We start from the raw sequence: 22,049 nt of genomic DNA, 5'->3' as shown, positions 1-22,049 counted from the left end.
TTGTTCAGGGGCAGGACAGCAGATTTTTACCTTGTCAGCTCGGGGATTTGATCCAGCAAACTTTCACTGATTGAGTTCTGTATCAGACTTTTAGACCGGTAGTTTGAATATTCAAAGTGTGTATTTCATTTTTTAAATTTTAATTGGTGGGTCAACTCTGATCGCCTGCCGCCGTGAAAAAAAGTAACGTTTCTTTTTAATGCATTTTTTCTTCAAAAGGAGGGTAAACTGTGTTTACTTCTATTAACCTTCTACTGAACTGTTCCTCTCTGAATGGCAGTGAGTTAAGGCTGAACTTCAAGACAGACGCACCATCCAAACCTGAATATAATACACAGACCAACAATAGACCAACCAATCACAAAGCCATGGTGACATCATGAGAAAGTTGTTGTCCTTTTTGACAGGGCCTACGGTTGCCATGGAGCTGCTGCTGCCTAAACGGAACTGCAGCAGATTCTGGTAAATGAAGGAGGTCAGTGTGGTGGAGGAGGTCAGTGTGGTGGAGGAGGTCAGTGTGGTGGAGTAGGGGTGTGAGTAAATAAAAGTGCTATTTGCAGCCCTGACATTGACAACTTCCTCTTGTTGGAGCCATACATCTCTGTTATTAGTCCTGCAGAGGACCCAGACAGAGCCTTCAATAGCAGACACACACACACACACACACACACACACACACATTGCTTTAGAAGGATCAGGACCCCTCTTGTCTTTCCTTCTCTGTCAGAGTGTTTGGAGAATGGCCCCTCCCCTGGGATGGGATGCCATTTACTTTGTCCAAATTAAGTTCCAACTGTAATGCTGAGTGTTCACCACAATATAACAGCCTGCTCATACAGTGCCTTGCAAAAGTATTCACCCCCCTTGGAATTTTTCCTATTTTGTTGCATTACAACCTGTAATTTAAATGGATTTTATTTGGATTTCATGGAATGGACATACACAAAATAGTACAAATTGGTGAAGTGAAATGAAAAAAATAACTTGTTTTAAAAATCTGAGGGAAAAAAATATGGAAAAGGGGTGTGTGCATATGTATTCACCCCCTTTGCTATGAAGCGCCTAAATAAGATCTGGTGCAGCCAAATACCTTCAGAAGTCACATAATTAGTTAAATAAAGTCCACCTGTGTGCAATCTAAGTGTCACATGATCTGTCACATGATCTCAGTATATATACGCCTGTTCTGAAAGGCCCCAGAGTCTGCAACACCACTAAGCAAGGGGCACCACTAAGCAAGGGGCACCACCAAGCGAGTGGCACCATGAAGACCAATGAGCTCTCCAAACAGGTCGAGGACAAAGTTGTGGAGAGGTACAGATCAGGGTTGGGTTATAAAAAAATATCAAAAACTTTGAACATCCCACGGAGCACCATTAAATCCATTACTAAAAAAGGAAAGAATATGGCACCACAACAAACCTGCCAAGAAAGAGCCGCCCACCAAAACTCATGGACCATGCAAGAGAGGGAACAAAGAGACCAAAGATAAACCTGAAGGAGCTGCAAAGCTCCACAGCGGAGATTGGACTATCTGTCCATAGGACCACTTTAAGCCGTACACTCCACAGAGCTGGGCTTTACGAAAGAGTGGCCAGAAAAAACGTGAAACGCTCAAGTTTTCAGGTTTTTTGTCTTATTTCTTGTTTGTTTCACAAGAAAAAATATTTTGCATCTTCAAAGTGGTAGGCATGTTGTGTCAATCAAATGATACAAACAACCAAAAAATATATTTTAATTCCAGGTTGTAAGGCAACAAAATAGGAAAAATGCCAAGGGGGTGAATACTTTCGCAAGCTATAATTTCCCTATAAACAATGGCTTGACTTACTTGTGATATTACCCTAATAAAGTTGAACTTTTGTGAAGGTTTGTTGTGACTATTATTAAGCTTTAGCTACTGACTCTGACATTTGAACTTGAGGTGAGGAAGAATGTTCCAGGCCTACCAGAGCTACTCCTATAATATAACAAAATATAATGCATGTCTTTATACAACATATTCTGATTGAAAATTAACAAATTAACCTCCTTCTGTAAGGTAATATCTGTATATCAGATGCAGTAGCTTTCTCATATGAAGAAATGCATGTTGGATTAACCTCCTGTAAGTCTCTCTGTATAGCAGACGCAGTAGCCATCTATTATAAAGAAATACATGTTGGATTAACCTCCTGTAAGGTAATATCTGTATAGCAGATGCAGTAGCCATCTATTATAAAGAAATACATGTTGAATTAACCTCCTGTAAGTCTATCTGTATAGCAGACGCAGTAGCCATCTATTATAAAGAAATACATGTCGGGATTGTAACATGGCACCGGCATATCTCTCTCTCTCTTTCCATATCTTTGGGGCCTAAGCTTCACTTCCTTTATATCGGCTATATGTTTTTTATATTAATATCATACAGTGGATATCTAAGCCTATAGGTCTATGTACGCAATGCCCTGATGCATTTAGTGTTCAACTCTCCAACAGCTGAACCATTTGTTGTTTTAGGAAAGTAGCCTAAAAAAAACGATTATAAAATTGCTATAAAGTTTTGCATATTCGTCAAACACAAGCAAGTGTTTTTGTAATCTGTTATAGACTGTTTTTAAAGACATGCAAATGGCTCAACAGAATCAAACAAAACTGTTTTAAACCTTCTGAACAGGCTATATTGCAGCAATTACCAACAAAGGCAAGTGCCTACCATACCCAACACATGACAGCAACAGGCTAATGTTATGTATTTTACAACAGACCTACTAATGACCCGACTTCATCTAAATATGGAGCACACAGTTAAAAAGACAGACCTAATTTAATTTAGCCAATGAAAATGTCTCAACAGAATTAAACTAAACTGGTTTTGCGTATCTAAAGAACTGGGCTCATTTGGCCAATATCATTGATGGAGCTGGCTGCGCCAAGTTGGAGCTGAATCCATATGGATGTCCTGTACATTTCTCAAATATCTGTTAAATTAACATCTTCCCAGTCACAATGTCTGGCGCCAAATGTTCCTAAAAGAAACCCTTAAATGTGCATATTGAAAATCTGTCGCCAATTAGATGGAAACATATAGACCCCCTAAAGACTCTGACAGGTGGACTAGTCCAGTGTCATTGTGATTATACCTGCCCATCATGGATCACCAGCAACCCCAAACATCTAAAGAATAAGCTATAGACTAGGGTTAAATATTTTCACGGTATTCTACAAATGTACCATCTCGAGAACAATCACTTTTCTCCCAGGTAACCCGGTATTTCCCATCCAAATCAGAAGTGTCATTCTAAAGCATATTAATATGTCTGGATTTGATTGGAGCTTTGATCAACATGAACATTCTAACCTGATGCTACCTGAGCCTGATTCTATCTGAACCTGATGCTACCTGAACCTGATTCTACCTGAGCCTGATTCTACCTGAACCTGATTCTACCTGAACCTGATGCTACCTGAGCCTGATGCTACCTGAGCCTGATGCTACCTGAGCCTGATTCTACCTGAGCCTGATGCTACTTGAGAATGATGCTACCTGAACCTGATGCTACCTGAACCTGATTCTACCTGAGCCTGACGCTATCTGAACCTGATGCTACCTGAGCCTGATGCTACCTGAGCCTGATTCTACCTGAGCCTGATGCTACCTGAGCCTGATTCTACCTGAGCCTGATGCTACCTGAACCTGATGCTACCTGAGCCTGATTCTACCTGAGCCTGATTCTACCTGAGCCTGATGCTATCTGAACCTGATGCTACCTGAACCTGATTCTACCTGAGCCTGATTCTACCTGAGCCTGATGCTACCTGAGCCTGATGCTACCTGAGGCTGATGCTACCTGAGGCTGATTCTACCTGAGCCTGATTCTACATGAGCCTGATTCTACCTGAGCCTGATGCTACCTGAACCTGATGCTACCTGAGCCTGATTCTACCTGAGCCTGATGCTACCTGAACCTGATTCTACCTGAGCCTGATTCTACCTGAGCCTGATTCTACCTGAGCCATACATTAAAGACATATAATGAGCCCCCCCAAAAAAATAAAATAAATAAAATGATTGTGCCTTTAAGAACTACAGAAAAACAGAAACACCTATAAAACCAACAGCCAGATGGAGATACACTACCGGTCAAAAGTTTGGACACAGCTACTCATTAAAACGTTTTTCTTTATTTTTACTATTTTCTACATTGTAGAATAATAGTGACGACATCAAAACTATGAAATAACACATATGGAATCATGTAGTAACCAAGAATAGTGTCATATGTGTGAACATATGTGGAAACTCTTTCAAGACTGTTGGAAAAGCATTCCTCATGAAGGGTCGCTACAGTTATTGTTTTTGGTGGTTGTGAACATTATTTTAAGTTAATTATATGAAGGAGGAAAGAGAGAGAGGTGGGTGGGGGGAGAGGAGATGGGAAGGGGGAGGAAGAAAGGGAGAGTGGGCGGAAGAGATGGAGAGGGGGAGGAGGAGAGGGGGTAGGGGGTAGGGGATGAAGAGAGGGTGAGGGAGATGGGAAGATGGGGATGAAGAGAGGGGGTAGGGGGGGAGAGAGATGGAGGGAGATGGGGAGGAAGAGAGGGGTAGGGGGAGAGAGCTGGAGGGAAATGGGGAGGAAGAGAGGGGTAGGGGATGAAGAGAGGTGAGGGAGATGGGGGAAGAGAGGTGGGGATGAAGAGAGGGGTGGGGGAGAGATGGAGGGAGATGGGGATGAAGAGAGGGGTTGGGGGAGAGAGATGGAGGGAGATGGGGAGGAAGAGAGGGGTTGGGGGAGAGAGATGGAGGGAGATGGGGAGGAAGAGAGGGGTAGGGGGGAGAGAGATGGAGGGAGATGGGGAGGAAGAGAGGGGTAGGGGGAGAGAGATGGAGGGAGATGGGGAGGAAGAGAGGGGTAGGGGGGAGAGAGATGGAGGGAGATGGGGAGGAAGAGAGGGGTAGGGGGGAGAGAGATGGAGGGAGATGGGGAGGACGAGAGGGGTAGGGGGGAGAGAGATGGAGGGAGATGGGGAGGAAGAGAGGGGTAGGGGGGAGAGAGATGGAGGGAGATGGGGAGGAAGAGAGGGGTAGGGGGGAGAGAGATGGAGGGAGATGGGGAGGAAGAGAGGGGGTAGGGGGGAGAGAGATGGAGGGAGATGGGGAGGAAGAGAGGGGTAGGGGGGAGAGAGATGGAGGGAGATGGGGAGGAAGAGAGGGGTAGGGGGGAGAGAGATGGAGGGAGATGGGGAGGAAGAGAGGGGTAGGGGGGAGAGAGATGGAGGGAGATGGGGAGGAAGAGAGGGGTAGGGGGAGAGAGATGGAGGGAGATGGGGAGGAAGAGAGGGGTAGGGGGAGAGAGATGGAGGGAGATGGGGAGGAAGAGAGGGGTAGGGGGAGAGAGATGGAGGGAGATGGGGAGGAAGAGAGGGGTAGGGGGAGAGAGATGGAGGGAGATGGGGAGGAAGAGAGGGGTAGGGGGAGAGAGATGGAGGGAGATGGGGAGGAAGAGAGGGGTAGGGGGAGAGAGATGGAGGGAGATGGGGAGGAAGAGAGGGGTAGGGGGAGAGAGATGGAGGGAGATGGGGAGGAAGAGAGGGGTAGGGGGAGAGAGATGGAGGGAGATGGGGAGGAAGAGAGGGGTAGGGGGGAGAGAGATGGAGGGAGATGGGGAGGAAGAGAGGGGTAGGGGGAGAGAGATGGAGGGAGATGGGGAGGAAGAGAGGGGTAGGGGGAGAGAGATGGAGGGAGATGGGGAGGAAGAGAGGGGTAGGGGGGAGAGAGATGGAGGGAGATGGGGAGGACGAGAGGGGTAGGGGGGAGAGAGATGGAGGGAGATGGGGAGGAAGAGAGGGGTAGGGGGAGAGAGATGGAGGGAGATGGGGAGGAAGAGAGGGGTAGGGGGGAGAGAGATGGAGGGAGATGGGGAGGAAGAGAGGGGTAGGGGGAGAGAGATGGAGGGAGATGGGGAGGAAGAGAGGGGTAGGGGGAGAGAGATGGAGGGAGATGGGGAGGAAGAGAGGGGTAGGGGGAGAGAGATGGAGGGAGATGGGGAGGAAGAGAGGGGTAGGGGGGAGAGAGATGGAGGGAGATGGGGAGGAAGAGAGGGGTAGGGGGAGAGAGATGGAGGGAGATGGGGAGGAAGAGAGGGGTAGGGGGAGAGAGATGGAGGGAGATGGGGAGGAAGAGAGGGGTAGGGGGAGACGGGGAAGGAAAAAGAGGAAAGGAGAGAAGGGAACCTCGTATTACCACAAAACCACATCCCTTTTCATAGACAGACAGTCACAGGACAGGAGCCATTGGTAATATCAAGGAAGCCAACCACAACAGTTGGATGACAGTTGGTTGATTGAGATATTACTGGTAGCTGTAGCCTACAATCAGAGCTCAATGGTAATATAACATTAAGTTCAAAGGATGTCAACAGATTGAAGAAACATATCTATTTTTTACAGGGATAACTTAGCATAACGTCTGGGACAATTTCTTTGAAGTATTACTGGCAAATGTGCGTGTCACCCTTTGAAGTCTTTGGGTTCAGTGTAATTTGGCCGTTCCAGTGTTTTGACTGCAGCGTAATCCCAACGGTACCTGACACACACACGCACGCACGCACGGTACCTGTCAGCCAGAGTAAAACCTGAGTAATAATGATCTTATGAGGGCTGATTCCCTGAGATCAAGAGGGGCTTCACACACACACACACACACACACACACACCGCCCCGTTCCACAGTTGAAACATGGAGCAGACTCACACACCGCCCCGTTCCACAGTTGAAACATGGAGCAGACACACACACCGCCCCGTTCCACAGTTGAAACATGGAGCAGACACACACACCGCCCCGTTCCACAGTTGAAACATGGAGCAGACTCACACACCGCCCCGTTCCACAGTTGAAACATGGAGCAGACTCACACACCGCCCCGTTCCACAGTTCAAATAAAATGTTAGTATTTTTTTTATATTTTTTATATAGCCCTTCGTACATCAGCTGATATCTCAAAGTGCTGTACAGAAACCCAGCCTAAAACCCCAAACAGCAAGCAATGCATGTGAAAGAAGCACGGTGGCTAGGAAAAACTCCCTAGGAAAAACTCCCTAGAAAGGCCAAAACCTAGGAAGAAACCTAGAGAGGAACCCGGCTATGAGGGGTGGCCAGTCCTCTTCTGGCTGTGCCGGGTGGATATTATAACAGAACATGGTCAAGATGTTAAAATGTTCATAAATGACCAGCATGGTCAAATAATAATAATCATAGTAGTTGTCGAGGGTGCAACAAGCACGTCCGTTGAACAGGTCAGGGTTCCATAGCCGCAGGCAGAACAGTTGAAACTGGAGCAGCAGCACGGCCAGGTGGACTGGGGACAGCAAGGAGTCATCATGCCAGGTAGTCCTGAGGCATGGTCCTAGGGCTCAGGTCCTCCGAGAGAAAGAAAGAAAGAGAGAAAGAGAGAATTAGAGAGAGCATATTTTAATTCACACAGGACACCGGATAAGACAAGAGAAATACTCCAGATGTAACAGACTGACCCTAGCCCCCCGACACACAAACTACTGCAGCATATATACTGGAGGCTGAGACAGGAGGGATCAGAAGACACTGTGGCCCCATCCGATGATACCCCCGGACAGGGCCAAACAGGCAGGATGAGAGCAGTTGAGAGCGGAGTTACAATCCCCTGACTAGTGCTGTGATAGTTGATATCTAGACAGGACTGTGGTGTGGTCCCCAACACCACCTTCTGCAGGAAACACACAACACAACACAACACACACAGGGTCCTAATCCTCCTGTATGTCTATGACCCTGTGACACACACACACCTAGGGCACCAGGCCCTTTGTACCTCTGACCCTACAGTGGAGGGTGAAGTGAGGGTAGAGGTGTGGGTGAGGCGGGGTGTGATGGAGGAGGCTACAAGGTATTTTGTCTGTCTAGACACACAGTCCCCTTGGGGATTAGAGAGGTGCCTTGGCTCTCTGAATCTCTCTCTGGCTCTCTGAATCTCTCTCTGGCTCTCTGAATCTCTCTCTGGCTCTCTGAATCTCTCTCTGGCTCTCTGAATCTCTCTCTGGCTCTCTGACTCTCTCTCTGGCTCTCTGACTCTCTCTGGCTCTCTGAATCTCTCTCTGGCTCTCTGAATCTCTCTCTGGCTCTCTGACTCTCTCTGGCTCTCTGACTCTCTCTCTGGCTCTCTGAATCTCTCTCTGGCTCTCTGAATCTCTCTCTGACTCTCTGACTCTCTCTCTGACTCTCTGAATCTCTCTCTGGCTCTCTGAATCTCTCTCTGGCTCTCTGAATCTCTCTCTGGCTCTCTGAATCTCTCTCTGGCTCTCTGACTCTCTCTCTGGCTCTCTGAATCTCTCTCTGGCTCTCTGAATCTCTCTCTGGCTCTCTGAATCTCTCTCTGACTCTCTGACTCTCTCTCTCTGGCTCTCTGAATCTCTCTCTGACTCTCTGAATCTCTCTCTGGCTCTCTGAATCTCTCTCTGGCTCTCTGAATCTCTCTCTGGCTCTCTGAATCTCTCTCTGGCTCTCTGAATCTCTCTCTGGCTCTCTGAATCTCTCTCTGGCTCTCTGAATCTCTCTCTGGCTCTCTGACTCTCTCTGGCTCTCTGACTCTCTCTCTGGCTCTCTGACTCTCTCTCTGGCTCTCTGAATCTCTCTCTGGCTCTCTGACTCTCTCTCTGGCTCTCTGAATATCTCTCTGAATATCTCTCTGACTCTCTCTCTCTGGCTCTCTGACTCTCTCTGACTCTGGCTCTCTCTGACTCTCTCTCTGACTCTCTCTCTAACTCTCTCTCTGACTCTCTCGCTGATTCTCTCTCTGACTCTCTCTGATGTGTTTCCATAAGTGGATGAATTGGTCTAATTTAGCACGTATGATAAAGCCTCAACCCTCTTCCAATTCAAATGAGTCCCCCCCCCCCCAAAAAAAGTGAATAATGGCATTTATATTGTTTTGTGTGACTACAGCGGCAACGATAAAACGCAAAAATAAAGACACGTTCTAACTGAGCGAGGCATCAAAGCAGACAACCCGCCCTGTTTCGGGTGGGTCATTACAATTCAAAACAATGCATTTTAAAAGAAATCACACATGCCTCGATGGCCTTTGGTGAGTTTCGGCCTCTCCACTCTCTGGGTCTCCCTTGAATCCTGTTGTATAAGGACATCAGTGTCTATTGATGGTGAATGCTAATAAAACATGCTGAAATAAACATCACATCATACATATAAAAAAACAACAGGAAAATCAAGCCAGACAGAGTACTGTGAACCTCCGATGTATGTCAAGAGGTAGCAGAGTTGTACATTTCCTACAATCAGCTGTCTAGTACTGGATTAGAGAAAAACTCAACGTCTCCTAATTTAGTGTGAAAAAAACCCCGAAACAAATATTGAAGCAGAGGTTTAAATCACAAATCAAACCGTTGGCTGTGCTGCGAGACTGATGTGGGTTTGACTTTCAAGGTGAATGTAAAGTTGTGATGGAGGTACTGTTTAGATGTGAGGGCGACAGCAGTGTGCTGTCAGAACTTATAGAAGGTCTGACTGTGCAGCCGTAGGCAGTGCCCTGCTGCTGTGGCTCAGCTCAGTGTGGGTGGTGGCTGTGTCTCTGTGCTGGGGGCAGAGGACCACGTGCAGAACAGACACCACAACACAGAACTCCATTGATTCACACTAATCAGGGCTGAGAGGGGGGCGGAGAGGGGGGCTGGGAGGCTGAAAGGGGGTCGGGGAGAAGCGGTGCACGCTTGTGTGAAGTCAATACATTCCTCAGATTCCTCTACTTCCCTAAAGAGGCAGAAATGTCTCCATTACATTGAAGACTCACTCGTTTTCTCTCTCTCTCTCCAGGGGACCTCTTGCTCTTTCACTCTTTCTCTCTCTCGGTTGGCCCTTCCTCTAGCTGCCAAGTGACTGTGCAGTTCAAGACACCCCAAACCTGGCTTCTGGCTGGATCAGATCAGATGGGCAGCCCACGAGACAGCCCCGCCCCGGCTTCTGGCTGGATCAGATCAGATGGGCAGCCCACGAGACAGCCCCGACCCGGCTTCTGGCTGGATCAGATCAGATGGGCAGCCCACGAGACAGCCCCGACCCGGCTTCTGGCTGGATCAGATCAGATGGGCAGCCCACGAGACAGCCCCGCCCCGGCTTCTGGCTGGATCAGATCAGATGGGCAGCCCACGAGACAGCCCTGCCCCGGCTTCTGACTGGATCAGATCAGATGGGCAGCACAGAGAAGCCTATGTAAGAGAGAGAGCCTCTGTATTCATTCACTGTGATCTGAACTGTATTGTCATCAGGGTCTACGTGGGTCACACAGTGAGGTCGAGCTGCTGTGAGGGAGTAAGATTACTGTAAACCCTCCAGAATTATTCAGCAATGAATTGTAATAGTATTGACTCATTCTTCAGCCGACAGCCAAAGCGTTGTACGACAATGTATGGAAAATACAGTTCTGTACAAAAGATACTGTAAAAAAAAAATGTACCAAATTAAGGAGATGTACAGTAGCCCACCTACAGTGGGGGGAAAAAGGTATTTGATCCCCTGCTGATTTTGTACGTTTGCCCACTTACAAAGAAATGATCAGTCTATAATTTTAATGGTAGGTTTATATGAACAGTGAGAGACAGAATAACAACAAAAAAATCCAGAAAAACGCATGAGGGAAATAAGTATTTGACCCCTCTGCAAAACATGACTTAGTACTTGGTGGCAAAACCCTTGTTGGCAATCACAGAGGTCAGACATTTCTTGTAGTTGGCCACCAAGTTTGCAAACATCTCAGGAGGGATTTTGTCCCACTCCTCTTTGCAGATCTTCTCCAAGTCATTAAGGTTTCGAGGCTGGCGTTTGGCAACTGGACCCTTCAGCTCCCTCCACAGATTTTCTATGGGATTAAGGTCTGGAGACTGGCTAGGCCACTCCAGGACCTTAATGTGCTTCTTCTTGAGCCACTCCTTTGTTGCCTTGGCCGTGTGTTTTGGGTCATTGTCATGCTGGAATACCCATCCACGACCCATTTTCAATGCCCTGGCTGAGGGAAGGAGGTTCTCACCCAAGATTTGACAGTACATGGCCCCGTCAAATGATGCGGTGAAGTTGTCCTGTCCCCTTAGCAGAAAAACACCCCCAAAGCATAATGTTTCCACCTCCATGTTTGACGGTGGAGATGGTGTTCTTGGGGTCATAGGCAGCATTCCTCCTCCACCAAACACGGCGAGTTGAGTTGATGCCAAAGAGCTCCATTTTGGTCTCATCTGACCACAACACTTTCACCCAGTTGTCCTCTGAATCATTCAGATGTTCATTGGCAAACTTCAGACGGGCATGTATATGTATTCTTGAGCAGGGGGACCTTGCGGGCGCTGCAGGATTTCAGTCCTTCACGGTGTAGTGTGTTACCAATTGTTTTCTTGGTGACTATGGTCCCAGCTGCCTTGAGATCATTGACAAGATCCTCCCGTGTAGTTCTGGGCTGATTCCTCACCGTTCTCATGCTCATTGCAACTCCACGAGGTGAGATCTTGCATGGAGCCCCAGGCCGAGGGAGATTGACAGTTCTTCTGTGTTTCTTCCATTTGTGAATAATCGCACCAAATGTTGTCACCTTCTCACCAAGCTGCTTGGCGATGGTCTTGTAGCCCATTCCAGCCTTGTGTAGGTCTACAATCTTGTCCCTGACATCCTTGGAGAGCTCTTTGGTCTTGGCCATGGTGGAGAGTTTGGAATCTGATTGATTGATTGCTTCTGTGGACAGGTCTCCTTTATACAGGTAACAAGCTGCGGTTAGGAGCACTCCCTTTAAGAGTGTGCTCCTAATCTCAACTCGTTACCTGTATAGAAGACACCTGGGAGCCAGATATCTATCTGATTGAGAGGGGGTCAAATACTTATTTCCCTCATTAAAATGCAAATCAATTTATAACATTTTTGACATGCGTTTTTCTCTATATTTTTGTTGTTATTCTGTCTCTCACTGTTCAAATAAACCTACCATTAAAATTATAGACTGATCCTTTCTTTGTCAGTGGGCAAACGTACAAAATCAGCAGGGGATCAAATACTTTTTCCCCCCACTGTGTGTGTGTGTGTGTGTGTGTGTGTGTGTGTGTGTGTGTGTGTGTGTGTGTGTGTGTGTGAGAGAGAGAGAGAGAGAGAGAGAGAGAGAGAGAGACCGTCAAGTTCTATTTAAACACCACCCAGGACAATGGATCGGATCCCAGCTGGCGAGCCAAAACAACAGTGCCGCAGAAGAAGGGGCAGATGGAGCGGTCTTCTGGTCAGGCTCCGTAGACGGGCACATCGCGCACCGCTCCCGAGCATACTACTCACCAATGTCTTATGATTAACGAGACGTGGTGTGATCATAACAGGAACTCAAGTCATTTTGTTCACCTGACTTAGAATTCCTCACTATCAAATGCCGACCGCATTATCTACCAAGAGAATTCTCTTTGATTATAATCACAGCCGTGTATATCCCCCCCAAGCAGACACATCGACGGCCCTGAAAGAACTTCATTGGACTCTATGTAAACTGGAAACCACATATCCTGAGGCTGCATCAGCATATCGGTTGTGCTACCAGGGCGGGCAAAACCCTAAACCACTGTTATTCTAACTTCCGCGACACATATAAGGCCCTCCCCCGCCCTCCCTTTGGAAAAGCTGACCACGACTCCATTTTGTTGCTCCCAGCCTATAGACAGGAGCTAAAACAGGAAGCTCCCGCCCTCAGGTCTGTTCAACGCTGGTCCGACCAATCGGATTCCACGCTTCAAGATTGCTTCGATCACGTGGACTGGGATATGTTCCGCATTGCTGTGAACAACAACATTGACGAATATGCTGATTCGGTGTGCGAGTTCATTAATAAATGCATCGATGATGTCGTACCAACAGCGTCTATTAAAACATTCCCCAACCAGAAACCGTGGATTGATGGCAGCATTCACGCAAAACTGAATGTGCGAACCACTGCTTTTAATCAGGGCAAAGTGACCGGAAACATGACCGAATACAAACAGTGTAGCTATTCCCTCCGCAAGGCAATCAAACAAGCTAAGCGTCAGTACAGAGACAAAGTGGAGTCGCAATTTAACGGCTCAAACACGAGAGGTATGTGGCAGGGTCTACAGTCAATCACGGACTACAAAAGAAAAATCAGCCCCGTCGCGGACCACGATGCCTTGCTCCCAGACAGACGAAACAACTTTTTTGCTCGCTTTGAGGACAATACAGTGCCACTAACACGGCCCGCTACCAAAACCTGCGGGCTCTCCTTCACTGCAGCCAACGTGAGTAAAACATTTAAACGTGTTAACCCTCGCAAGGCTGCAGGCCCAGACGGCATCCCCGGCCGCGTCCTCAGAGCATGCGCAGACCAGCTGGCTGGTGTGTTTACAGACATATTCAATCAATCCTTATCCCAGTCTGCTGTCCCCACATGCTTCAAGAGGGCCACCATTGTTCCTGTTCCCAGGAAAGCTAAGGTAACTGAGCTAAATGACTACCGCCCTGTAGCACTCACTTCCGTCATCATGAAGTGCTTTGAGAGACTAGTCAAGGATCATATCACCTCCACCCTACCTGACACCCTAGACCCACTCCAATTTGCTTACCGACCCATTAGGTCCACAGACGACGCAATCGCCATCACACTGCACACTGCCCTAACCCATCTGGACAAGAGGAATACCTATGTAAGAATGCTGTTCATCGATTACAGCTCAGCATTTAACACCATTGTACCCTCCAAACTCGTCACTAAGCTCGAGACCCTGGGTCTCGACCCCGCCCTGTGCAACTGGGTCCTGGACTTCCTGACGGGCCGCCCCCAGGTGGTGAGGGTAGGTAACAACATCTCCACCCCGCTGATCCTCAACACTGGGTCCCCACAAGGGTGCGTTCTCAGCCCTCTTCTGTACTCTCCGTTCACCCACGACTGCGTGGCCATGCACACTTCCAACTCAATCATCAAGTTTGCAGACGACACTACAGTGGTAGGCGTGATTACCAACAATGACGAGACGGTCTACATGGAGGAGGTGAGGGCCCTCGGAGTGTGGTGTCAGGAAAATAACCTCGCACTCAATGTCAACAAAACAAAGGAGATGATCGTGGACTTCAGGAAACAGCAGAGGGAGCAGCCCCCTATCTATATTGACGGGACAGTAGTGGAGAGGGTGGAGAGTTTTAAGTTCCTCGGCGTACACATCACGGACAAACTGAAATGGGCCACCCACACAGACAGCGTGATGAAGAAGGTGCAGCAGCGCCTCTTCAACCTCAGGAGGCTGAAGAAATTTGGCTTGTCACCAAAAACACTCACAAACTTTTACAGATGCACAATCGAGAGCATCCTGTCGGGCTGTATCACCGCCTGGTACGGCAACTGCTATGCCCACAACCGGAAGGCTCTCCAGAGGGTAGTGAGGTCTGCACAACGCATCACCGGGGGCAAACTACCTGCCCTCCAGCACACCTACACCACCCGATGTCACAGGAAGGCCAAAAAGATCATCAAGGACAACAAACAACCACCCGAGCCACTGCCTGTTCACCCTGCTATCATCCAGAAGGTGAGGTCAGTACAGGTGCATCAAAGCTGGAACCGAGTGACTGAAAAACAGCTTCTATCTCAAGGCCATCAGACTTTTAAACAGCCATCACTAACATTGAGTGGCTGCTGCCTACATACTAACTCAACTCTAGAGCCACTTTAATAATGGGAAATTTATGTAATCAATTTATCACTTGCCACTTTATATTATTTATATTAGATAATGTTTACATAACCTACATTATTCATCTCATATGTATATACTGTACGCCATACCATCTACTGCATCTTGCCATCTTGATTTAATTAGATGTATCACTAGCCACTTTAAACAATGCCACTTTATATAATGTTTTCATAACCTACATTACTCATCTCATATGTATATACTGTACTCTATACCATCTACTGCATCTTGCCATCCTGATGTAATGTATCACTAGCCACCCTAAACAATGCTGCTTTATATGTTTTCATACCCTACAATACTCATCTCATATGTATATACTGTACACCATACCATCTACTGCATCTTGCCTATGGCGTTGGGCCATCACTCATTTATATATTTTTATGTACATATTCGTATTCATTCCTTTACACTTGTGTGTACAAGGTAGTTGTTGTGGAATTGTTAGATTACTTGTTAGATATTACTGCACTGTCGGAACTAGAAGCACAAGCATTTCGCTACACTTGCATTAACACCTGCTAACCATGTGTATGTGACAAATACATTTGATTTGATTTGAGGTGAGCTGGTCATTATGGAGGAAGTGACGTCACTCTTCAGAAGCCAAGTAAAACTCTGAGGACTGAAAACGTCTGGACCCAGCAGCTGCTCTGCTCACCCCTCTGTGATACACAGACACACACAGACACTCACTCACTCACTCACTCACTCACTCACTCACTCACTCACTCACTCACTCACTCACTCACTCACTCACTCACTCACTCACTCACTCAAAGAGAAAGGTGGTCTGAGAAGCCTGACAGGACAGACAGCTGTGCAGGAGAATACATTGTCAACGGCAAAGAGCCAACCGTTAGCTCTCCTGCCTTCTCTTCTCTTCCTCTGTTCCTGCTCTCCCCTCTCAGGAGCACAAGGAGAGATGGAGAGAGAGATGAAGATGGAGAGACAAAGAAAGAGAGAGACAGAGAGAGGAGAGACAGAGAGGGGGAGAGACACTGAGAGAGGAGAGACAGCGAGGGGGAGAGAGTAAGTGGGGGAGAGAGAGTGATAGAGCAAGGGAGGCAGAGAGAGGGTAAGAGAGAAAGAGTAAGAGAGACGAGACGAAGACAGTTGAAAAGGGAGAGAAGGGGAGACAGAGAGAGGGAGAGAGGCAGGGAGAGGGAGAGAGAAGGTTTGCAGCACAGCAGTGTAACCATAGGAACTCTGTTTGCATTTCCCAGTGAGTGATTCTGGGGCCTCTGGCGTTCAGCTGGAATTCACACATTCAACTGAGCACACAGCGCAGTCTGGAATAGCAATTGTCTGTTTGGGTCAACTTATTGAAAGACATTCGAGGTACATTTCCGTCTTGAGAGACAAAAAGACTGCCTCTGGATGTTGTCTTGACAGACACAGCTATCAGGGTAGCATTAACAGCCTCTGAATGTTGTCTTAACAGACACAGCTATCAGGGTAGCATTAGCAGCCTCTGAATGTTGTCTTAACAGACACAGCTATCAGGGTAGCATTAGCAGCCTCTGAATGTTGTCTTAACAGACACAGCTATCAGGGTAGCATTAGCAGCCTCTGAATGTTGTCTTAACAGACACAGCTATCAGGGTAGAATTAACAGCCTCTGAATGTTGTCTTAACAGACACAGCCATCAGGGTAGCATTAGCAGCCTCTGAATGTTGTCTTAACAGACACAGCTATCAGGGTAGCATTAACAGCCTCTGAATGTTGTCTTAACAGACACAGCTATCAGGGTAGAATTAGCATCCTCTGAATGTTGTCTTAACAGACACAGCCATCAGGGTAGCATTAACAGCAGCATCTAGTGTGGTGGGCAGTGGCACACAGTTCAGAGATAAATAGCATTTGACTCTCTCTTCGTATTTAATTTGAGGGGAAAAGAAAATGGAAAAATGAGTCCTCTGGGAACACCGGATGAATTTTACATGCCAATCAAAGCTATAACTCCATTTCCAGATTCCTGTGCTCTGTCCAGTGGCCAGTCATTCACAGTAGTGTATTCAGTGCAGTCAGTCTCTTCTCCTCTGTCCTCATACTGGGGCTCTACGCTGAAACAAAGAGGCCTTTCACGTTGACCTTGACACACCACCACATACAACACCACAGGAACCAGGGAGAGGAATACTGTCACCCCCAACACCACAGGAACCAGGGGAGAGGAATACTGTCACCCCCAACACCACAGGAACCAGGGAGAGGAATACTGTCACCCCCAACACCACAGGAACCAGGGGAGAGGAATACTGTCACCCCCAACACCACAGGAACCAGGGAGAGGAATACTGTCACCCCCAACACCACAGGAACCAGAGGAGAGGAATACTGTCACCCCCAACACCACATGAACCAGAGGAGAGGAATACTGTCACCCCCAACACCACAGGAACCAGGGAGAGGAATACTGCCACCCCAACACCACAGGAACCAGAGGAGAGGAATACTGTCACCCCCAACACCACAGGAACCAGAGGAGAGGAATACTGTCACCCCCAACACCACAGGAACCAGAGGAGAGGAATACTGTCACCCCAACACCACAGGAACCAGGGGAGAGGAATACTGTCACCCCAACACCACAGGAACCAGAGGAGAGGAATACTGCCACCCCCAACACCACAGGAACCAGAGGAGAGGAATACTGCCACCCCAACACCACAGGAACCAGAGGAGAGGAAAACTGTCACCCCCAACACCACATGAACCAGAGGAGAGGAATACTGCCACCCCAACACCACAGGAACCAGAGGAGAGGAATACTGCCACCCCAACACCACAGGAACCAGAGGAGAGGAATACTGCCACCCCAACACCACAGGAACCAGGGGAGAGGAATACTGCCACCCCCAACACCACAGGAACCAGAGGAGAGGAATACTGTCACCCCCAACACCACAGGAACCAGAGGAGAGGAATACTGTCACCCCAACACCACAGGAACCAGGGGAGAGGAATACTGTCACCCCCAACACCACAGGAACCAGAGGAGAGGAATACTGTCACCCCCAACACCACAGGAACCAGGGGAGAGGAATACTGTCACCCCCAACACCACAGGAACCAGAGGAGAGGAATACTGCCACCCCCAACACCACAGGAACCAGAGGAGAGGAATACTGTCACCCCAACACCACAGGAACCAGAGGAGAGGAATACTGTCACCCCAACACCACAGGAACCAGGGGAGAGGAATACTGCCACCCCAACACCACAGGAACCAGAGGACAGGAATACTGCCACCCCAACACCACAGGAACCAGGGTAGAGGAATACTGCCACCCCAACACCACAGGAACCAGGGTAGAGGAATACTGCCACCCCAACACCACAGGAACCAGAGGAGAGGAATACTGTCACCCCCAACACCACAGGAACCAGAGGAGAGGAATACTGTCACCCCAACACCACAGGAACCAGGGGAGAGGAATACTGCCACCCCAACACCACAGGAACCAGGGGAGAGGAATACTGCCACCCCAACACCACAGGAACCAGAGGAGAGGAATACTGTCACCCCCAACACCACAGGAACCAGGGGAGAGGAATACTGTCACCCCAACACCACAGGAACCAGGGGAGAGGAATACTGCCACCCCAACACCACAGGAACCAGGGGAGAGGAATACTGCCACCCCAACACCACAGGAACCAGAGGAGAGGAATACTGTCACCCCCAACACCACAGGAACCAGAGGAGAGGAAGAACACTCCCAACTCTCCATCTCTCTTTCTGTCTCTCTCTCTGTGTCTCTCTCTCTCCGTTTCTCTCTCTCCTTTTCTCTCTGTCTCTCTCTCTGTCTCTCTCTCTCCGTTTCTCTCTCTCCATCTCTCTCTCCATCTCTCTCTCTCCGTTTCTCTCTCTCCATTTCTCTCTCTCATTCTAACCAGTGATATGAATCTCCCCCAGAGTGACCAGTGTCTCCCAGCAGCCACAGTCTGAGGGAAACCTTGAATTAGGGATGTTTCATATGGGAGGGGAAGGGGGCATCAGTTCAAACCAGAAGACTGGAGCTAAATAACCAATCAGTTAGAAGATCTAGTGGCTCAATTCAAACCGGATCACTGAAGCCTTACAGATTGCCTGATAGAAATGTAAAAGTAGGAAATTACCGAGCCGACATATGCAGCATTCACGGTGAATACAGATTCCGCTAACGTTTAAATGTAAATCACACTGTAACGCTGAACATTAGTGATGCAAAGACACTGACCTGTCTGTTGTGAATAGAAGTTGAGCTCTGCACCGCCCTGCAAGGTGAGGAGGCTAAACATTCCTAACAGGAACAATGGAAGTCTTCAATAGGAAATGGCCATGAACACTGAAGTCTGTCTGTGGGCGTTCTAGGTTGGTTTTGTCCTTGATGATTTGGTTTGTGTAAATACAGTCACTTCACACAAGACAAACACGATGGTCCAGGGAATAAAACATTTTAATCACTGGAGAAAAATAAATAACATTTTTATAATTCACCAGCCTAGGGACATAATACAGACTGCAATTTATACTTCTATATTTTTATAAAATTAAAATAAAGAAGCAGGCATTAAATATATACATTTCTTTCATAAGAAACATCTTCAAAACTGTACATGAAGCTTTTCACAAAGCAGTTGGATCCTCTGTTTCAGAAATGTTCATCGTTCACATCTTCTACACATCAGTTCCAGAGAGGGTCTGCTACATTAGAAACCTCACATTGTCTGACTGTTGATGTACGTCTCAGAGAATGGAAGTCTGAGAACATTCCAATGGAACGTCAATGGAACAGTTTTAGAACATTCCAGAATGGTCTTAGAACATTCTGGAACAGGTTTAGAACATTCCACAACAACAACAAAGTTGGCTTTGAGAAATTAGTCCAACAGTCGCAATGCTGCTTGGCAACATTCAGGAGCACCAGAGCAGGAAGACAGTAGGATCAGAAGGTATCTATGTGTCTTGGCCAGTCTGTCTGTCCATCTGTCTGTCTGTCTGCACCCCTCTGTGGAGAGAGAAGAAGGGATGAGCCACAGGCCAAAAGAAAGGCAGACAGCTGTAGTATACCATGTCCAGCAAGAGACAAAATGGATGCCTTTACTCTTTTGTCATACAACAGTTACTGTCACAGACTTACTATCAACTCTAGCACTTTCTCTAGCACTTTACAGCTTCAACTACCTCAATAACAGACACACACAAGGCCAGTCATTGGCACCAGGCACGTGCTCGACACATACAGGAAGTGGGCTGTGGCCCGCAGGGAGGCATGTGCTGTAATTAACTTCATGTTTCCCAGATGGTTGTTTATTTACCCAGCAGCCCCAGCAGGCAGGCAGAACAGGAGTATAACAGGCAGCCCAAGCAGGCCGACAGGCAGGCAGCAGAAAGTCAGTCTCCTGTTATGGACTCGGTCGGCCTGAGGTACAGGACAGGGGCTACTCATTAAACAGGCCTGGTGCTGGGAGAGGATGTGTGGGGTAGGGGGAGGACAGGAGAGTTGAGGGGGAGGACGGGGTGTGAGGGGGAGGACGGGGTGTGAGGGGGGAGGACGGGGTGTGAGGGGGAGGACGGGGTGTGAGGGGGAGGCCGGGTGTGAGGGGGAGGATGGGGTGTGAGGGGGAGGAAGGGGTGTGAGGGGGGGGGTGTGAGGGGGAGGAAGGGGTGTGAGGGGGAGGACGGGGTGTGAGGGGGAGGACGGGGTGTGAGGGGGAGGACGGGGTGTGAGGGGGAGGACGGGTGTGAGGGGGAGGACGGGGTGTGAGGAGGAGGATGGAAGAGGTGGCTGCCTCAGGAGGTACTTCTCAGAGGCTACAGAAACCATCCCCAACACACCCTGCTTGACACACCACCCCCAACACTCCTAAACCAAAGAGAGCCAGGTGAGCAGAATGAGGAAAGGCAAAGCTGCTACATCTCTGACCTGGTCTGGCTGGCTGACTGGCTGCATATGGTGTCTTTCTACAAGGTCCACTGGGAACAGAGATTTATGATGCTGACCTCATGTTCACATGGTTAAAGTTGTACTCAGTAGTCTGGACAGATAACAACAACATAGGACAGTTCTACCACCAGGACAGATAACAACAACACAGGACAGTTCTATCACCTGGACAGATAACAACAACACAGGACAGTTCTACCACCTGGACAGATAACAACAACACAGGACAGTTCTATCACCTGGACAGATAACAACAACACAGGACAGTTCTATCACCTGGACAGATAACAACAACACAGGACAGTTCTACCACCTGGACAGATAACAACAACACAGGACAGTTCTACCACCTGGACAGATAACAACAACACAGGACAGTTCTACCACCTGGACAGATAACAACAACACAGGACAGTTCTACCACCTGGACAGATAACAACAACACAGGACAGTTCTACCACCTGGACAGATAACAACAACACAGGACAGTTCTACCACCTGGACAGATAACAACAACACAGGACAGTTCTATCACCTGGACACATAACAACAACACAGGACAGTTCTACCACCTGGACAGATAACAACAACACAGGACAGTTCTACCACCTGGACAGATAACAACAACACAGGACTGTTCTATCACCTGGACAGATAACAACAACACAGGACAGTTCTATCACCTGGACAGATAACAACAACACAGGACAGTTCTATCACCTTCATATTTAATGCATCTCCCTGATATGGTATCGCTGCTTTAGGGGCCTCAGTCGTTCCTTTACAGCACAACAGGAGCCTAATAGCCAGTAAGTGACGTTATCTAAAGGGCAATTCTACGGTAACAGAGACTCAGATTTTTCACTTCAAATGTATGCCAAACAAAAACCTTTGATTTTGAAGTTTAACAAACCATACAACTCTGTGTACAAGGGCTACTTTTAACAATTTACCTCTGAAGGTAACCCAGTACTGGTTAAGAAAAATGGTATCAAAGTAGTTTTGTGCCAACAGTAAAAAGGGGTTTAAGGCGCATTATGTAGACAGAAATCACTCCACCAATTCCTGGTTGCAAAAATCTTAGTTTTCCTAATTTCAGTTTGTGACAAAACATGCAAGTATATTGTAGAAAATCATTATATATCAAATCAAATCAAATTTTATTGGTCACATACACATGGTTAGCAGAAGTTAATGCGAGTGTAGCGAAATGCTTGTGCTTCTAGTTCCGACAGTGCAGTAATATCTAACAAGTAATCTAACAATTTCACAACTACCTTATACACACAAGTGTAAAGGAATGAATAAGAATATGTACATATAAATATATGGATGAGCGATGGCCGAACGGCATAGCAA

This window comes from Salmo salar, chromosome ssa03, assembly GCF_905237065.1.
Source record: "Salmo salar chromosome ssa03, Ssal_v3.1, whole genome shotgun sequence".
NCBI classification, from domain to species: Eukaryota; Metazoa; Chordata; class Actinopteri; order Salmoniformes; family Salmonidae; genus Salmo; species Salmo salar.
Note: the sequence above shows the minus strand (reverse complement) of the source record.